General features: G+C 51.4%; 1 protein-coding gene across 9 annotated transcripts in view; it reads left to right on the forward strand.

The window, feature by feature from the left end:
• The window catches only part of LOC125949611 (neural-cadherin), a 180,868-nt gene that overhangs the window by 113,297 nt on the left and 61,571 nt on the right, over positions 1 to 6,000 (forward strand). The window lies entirely within an intron of this gene.

Raw genomic sequence — 6,000 nt, forward strand, 5'->3', positions numbered from 1 at the left:
AGCTAATCTTAAGCTCACGTGGTCGCTGCGCTGCCGTTCGCCTTATTCGCTGCTTTTCCCTTCTACGAAACAAAACACCATGCGCCTCCATCGCCAAAAACCACCAGGCCCCTCCATCTTTCGGCTTTTGTTCGAGCAATGGAAAATGGTTTTCGATTGTGGGAAACAAGAAAGAGCCTTTCGAGAGCAGGTACATGGGAAGAGCGGCGTTGTTGCCCCCCCTCCTCCCCGTTCCCCTCTCCCGGTGATGAATAGTAAAGCCTCCAATTTATTCATTTCACAATCTCAAACCACCAAACCCCGTTGGCACGTACGTTGTCTACTGTCACGTGCCCGCGCGCGTGTATTAGTGTGTGTGTGTGTGTCAGCTGGGCAGAAATTTGAATTTAATTCACGGGCGGACCACCGGAGGTCGTGTGGCCGGTTTAACCGGGGAAAATTTCGTATGAAACCAGCCCTCGTACCAGTTTCCTTTTGCGGTTTGTGAGTTATACGAAACTCTACGTGTGTTATAATTCCATTCGCACAGGGTTTGGGGAGGGGAGAAGGTTTAGATGCTCTACATGCCATGTGCTCCTGTCGCTGGTAGTCACTGTTACGGGTTGTGCGTGTGGTGCACTCCGCTCACTCGTACACGGACTTCCGGCGTACGGCGTGTAACAGCATCCCGTTGGTGTTGGTTGTCTTTGGCGCCCCCCACTCCCACCTTTAAGTACCCTTTAATTGGCTAAGGATTATGCAAATCTCTTGCGGTGGTGCGTGCCCGTTTTCCCGCAGAGCCAGCAGAGCGTACCACATTGCACAGCGCTCTGCTCCGGGCAATGGTTTTACACATTTTCCCGGAGCCAGCCAGCCAGCCAGCCAGCAAGCTTTCACAGCAAATTCCAGAGCAGCTTCCCGTGGAGCATGTTGTTTATGAAACTGAGCGCTACGATTTAGTCTAGTGTTCGGGTGAAGCAGTTACGCATCGCCTTTTCGGAGGACCGACCTCCGGCTGACTGCAGTGTTCACCGTTCACTTCACCGAACCGGCGGAATGTTGCACCAATTTACTGCCACCCGCGTTCGTTCTAAAACTCTTAGTGCTACTCACTCAGGCCGGAGCACAAATAACACCCTCTCCCTTCCTGTCCGTCCGTTTCTCTTTGTTGGTTAATTTTTTCTTCGATTCCCGAGCTCCACCAGTTTTTGCGCTATGCTGCGAGAGTGTTTTCCTTTTCTCGTTCCACTGAACACAAGCCTAGACGATGGCTTTGTGTTCGGGCAGCCTTAAAGCAGCATCCTCAAAGCATCCATTGAAGTGGCAGCCAGCCAGTGAAAGCCTCCAAAAGATTTTAATTTCCCAAAATGGTGGTTGTGCAAGGGAATGGTTCTGTTCGCATCGTTCGTAGGGCTTAACTAATGTTTACAAACTGCTTCATCCAGCGAACCGGCGGTAACCATCGGTACCAGGATAAAGGTATGAGGTCCTTGTCTCACTAGCACCAGCACTGACCGGGAGCCACGCTATCAGCTAGCTAAAAGCAGAACGAGCGCTTATCTCGCGCTACGACGATGCTGGTGGCTGCGGTGGCCTTCGACTGGCACCACCTCCTGGCCCCCCGGGGCCGCAGGTTAAAGGTTTTCGTTCGGTGGTCTCTGCACTGTTCGGAAAATGATGGCCCCCCTCCATCGATTGGCGATTGTTTTCGATTGAATTAGTCCGATTACATGTTAATTTAGGAGTTCAATGTCCGCCGCCAGCAGCAGCATCACTAGCAAGACTGTGTTCAGGGAAGGCGGCCGTGATTGTTTCCAATGGTGCTCCGGGACGGGGGGTTAACAAACCCGCTCCGCACACCGTCTTGGTAGCAAAGATTGGCGCGTTCGATTTCGGAAAGATTTGGAGGAAACTTTCGTACAAACAAGACGCTGTCAATAGGATGCCCGGGAGCATATTTCCCGTCCGCCTACGCGCCCCATTTTTGCTGCGCATCAGTTTCGATCCCCCCCCCCCCTCACTCCGTTTGCTTTCCTCATTTGTCGCTTCACTGGCTCACGAAGGTCGGTGAACAAGAGGATGCAGCGCCAAGGTGTGTGTGTGTGTGCTCCGAAAAAGGGTTCGCGCTTAATCACCGCACAGAACAGCAAAACCCCTTGATAACAGAACCGCAGCCACAGCCGCTAGCAAGTGGAGTGGAAACCAAACCCCATAACAGAAAAGGCGCAACATCATTAATGGCGATGCCGAGCGGATCGAAATCGATCGAAAAGTTTGGCTTGATCGGTATATATATTTTTTTTATTTTTGCGAACACACACAAAAGACAAAGGTTTTTTTTTATCGATCATTATTAATACTCTTTTTGGGGGGGGTGGTAAGGTTGACGAAGGCAAGGCGCACAACACACCACACGACGGGGCACACGAGACAATGTCCTAAACCCTTTTCCAATTGTAAAGTTTCCCAATCAAAACCGCTCACGAGATGGCAAGAACAAGGCGTTCGCGTTCGAGCAAATCGAGGAAAAAGTGTTATATGCAAGTGTGAAAACTTGGTCCAACGCGTCGATTGTTTCTCGGGAAAGTATTGCAAAATCCTTTCGCATTAACTGAAGTCCGGACGAGTGGAAAAAATAAAACAAGAAAAGATTTGCAAAGTAGAAAAACAAGAAACAAAAAAACGAATTCTTAGAGGACACTCGTGTAATATTCGCTTCACTAGAGTGGGCCTAGAGGGGGTGGTTTCTCGCGTCGTTATGTGGCGCCAAACGACCGGCCCAAAAGGGAAAAAACAGTATCCGCCACGTCCTGGGGCTTTCCCGCCGAATGCTCTTGGAATTTCCCAGAAATCTTGGACCACGACTGTGACATTTCGATAGCAGTACAGTGTGCGGTTAAGGGTGGAAAGGGAGGGGGGGGGGTACAAAAAATATGAAAACCTCCTTCTTCTTAAGTGAAGAGTGAAAATGTTTGGAAAAGTTTCTTTCTCTCTCTCCTCCGAATCCCGCACGTGTCCAGTGTCCAGAAGGATTGAAGCTCGAGCTACACTCGAGTTTCCGGTTTAGGGGATGGGATTTGCATGCTGCCTGGCGCCCACTTTCCACTCGTCGTGGCCGCCCGCCTGTTGGACAGAAGTTGGTTCGGGGAAGAAGAAGAAAAAAGAAACTTTAAACTTCCTTCCAAATGGTTGCACCAGTAGTAGTAGTAGTAGTAGTAGTGGCGCTGCGGTATCACTTATTGGCCGTATAGAGTGGTCCCAGGGAAGAGGTGGCGTCGTGTGACCGACAGCCGGAAGTAGTTTTATCAGATATCAAGAACCCTCGCCCTCCCCCCCCCCCCCCCCCCCCCCAAAGCCGCACCAACCACTCCGAAAGTAAGTCGTGCGGTGCGATCCGGCGATAAACCGTCATGGCGAAGATGGATATGAAGTCGGTCGAACCGCTGGCCATTTGAGCTGCTCCTACTGCTGCTCCTACTGCTACTGTGGTGCGGTGAACAAATTGTGAAACTTTTCACACTCAATTTCCTACGGCAGTGGCAGCTCCTCCGTTTCCTCTTCATCGTGGATAACAGGATGGTTTTGGAAACAATTTCCCACCAACCAAGCGAACGAACGAACGAGAGTTGTGCGTGTGTGTGTGTGTGTGTGTGTGTGTGGTCGAGAAGTTGTGGAACGCAAAAAAGCCAAAGTCTCTCTCTCTCTCTCGCCCGAGACCTGAGCTGATGATGGTGATGATACTGTAAATTAGAAACCAGAAGCTCAAGAAGAAGCCAAAATTTGCCAGAAACTCTCATTAGACCCGGAGCCATCTTGAGCCGGAGCTGCTTGAACTCGAGCACCTCGAGCCCATGGTTGTACCATTCATCAACCCGTTTGAGCACCGGGCTGTCGTCACGTGTTGTCGTCGTCGTCGTCGTCGTACCTCACTTGATCACTTGATGCCAACACAATTAGGAGCGTTGCGTCGGTGGCTTTGCGGTGTTTGGAGATAAAGTTGAGTGAAACGAAACTCGCGCTGCGGAAAGAAAATGATTTCCGTGTGGAAAACAGAAGATATCCCGGGCACACCGATAAGCGGCACGAGCGGATCTCGATGCCGATGATACTAATCAGCGTCGCCAACCGTCAGGATGGCTTTTTGATGTTGCATGCCGGCAGGCATGTCGAAGTGTGCTGGTGACGACGACATTTCGCTCGTTTCTCGATACTCGAAGAAGACTGTCCGGGCCCGAGGCGAAGAGTAATGTATTTTTAATGATTTTCGATTGATTCCTGTGTACGGTGTGGCGTGGTGTGGCGATCATAAATTGATTGAAAAGGTTGGTCGCAAAACCAAAAACCAACCAAAAAAAAAACCCCAAGGACAGGACCACCGGACCCGGACTGGACCAGTGTCGACCCGGTTTGATTGCTTTCCGTTGACGCGTCGAAACGATGAGCGGTCCGGCGGCTCAATGTCTCGTCCCGTTGACAGCGGCCCTCAAAAAGGTGACACAAACACGTCACCGTCCGGGCGGCTGGTTGGCCTCCGGGTGACATTGTACGTGACGGGCCGCACGTCAATCAGCCAAAACGCACGCTTCACCGATCGATTCGTTCGTTCGGAGTCGCCATTTCGGAGTCGCATTGCCTACCTCAGCATTGCATTGATGAGAATAAGAGAAGGAGAATAAGGGGATTTCTTCTTAAAACCACGGACGGACGCTGTCACGATATTTCATGTCAGAATCAATCGAACGGAAGTTGAAGTGAAGGGATTTTCCGAGAAAATGGTGAAACCACTCCTTTTCGTTTGCATCATCATCAACATCATCATCATCGGTTCTGTTTCGGCTTCGCTGACACATTCAACTCTCTGCACCTCTGGTACGATTCATCATTAGGGTGAGCGGCTTTGCAACAGGACGCAAAAGGTGTGCGCGTGTACGGCCCTGCGTGTAAAAGGGGATCGCTGGACTAATAAGTCACGTACCAGCAACCGGCAGCGCCGATCACACCGATCGACCGACGATTCCATTAAAGCGAGAAATGGAGAAAATGCACAAAAAACGCCGGAGCTCGGCGCCGGGACGTCGCGTCGTCGACGCCAAGAAGCGCTTCTCGATTGGTCATCGATTGTTCTCAAATTGGATCGTGAGGCAGGCAGACGTTCCAGTGGAACGGTTAGAGCTGGCAAGCGATATCGGTGAAAATTACGCTCGGATCATGTCGCCATTTGTCGCGAGAAATAGATCAACAGGAGGACAAGGCAAGGCGAACGGCGAGCCGCATTCGCAATGAGGGCGGTTCGGTCGGTCAGTTGGTGTGGTGGTCTGGTGGTGGCATAAAAGTTTCAAAGTTCCGAATTAGTACAATGACACGGGCGCTAGCCAGCTATACATCCTCGTCGTCGTCGCACCTTCCTTCCACGTTGCACGTCCTCAGAAAGACCTCCAGGAAACTCCTGCCAAACGGCGCACCGTACCGAGTTCGTGCGCTGATTGCACGATTCAATTTTCTCGTGCAATTTTCCATTTTCCGTTGCCCGCCGTACGTTTCAATTGAACTTTCTCGGACGGTCGGTCGGACGGACGGACGGACGGTCGATGTAGCGAAGCGAGTGTTGCCGATGAAATGTTGATTAGGAGCTTAAACTGAAGCCAATCCCTTGGCTTCCCGAGCAGAGTGCCAGACAGAGAGAGAGAGAGTGCTAACAATGAATGTTATATACATTGTCCACTAGCCTCATTGCACCCGGTCCCCGGACTCCGGTCTCCGGTCTTGTGGCTGGAGGCAGTCAAACCCGAATGGCAAATGGGGGATTGTTGCTGTTGACGAGGCATTGTTGCGTCGCCGCCGCCGTCAGGAGAAACTAATTTGGCCTTGCCGGACGTCCATCGCTTTTGGAGCCAGACGGCCAGAAGGACCGGCTAGCGAATGGTAGAGGCGTGACGAATGAAATTTTAAACAAATACACGCCGTTCCGTTCCGTTCCGTTGAATAGCCGTGGCTCTCGTCAACCCGGTACCGACCCGGTCG

The sequence above is a fragment of the Anopheles darlingi genome, chromosome 2 (assembly GCF_943734745.1).
Source record: "Anopheles darlingi chromosome 2, idAnoDarlMG_H_01, whole genome shotgun sequence".
Lineage (NCBI taxonomy): Eukaryota > Metazoa > Arthropoda > Insecta > Diptera > Culicidae > Anopheles > Anopheles darlingi.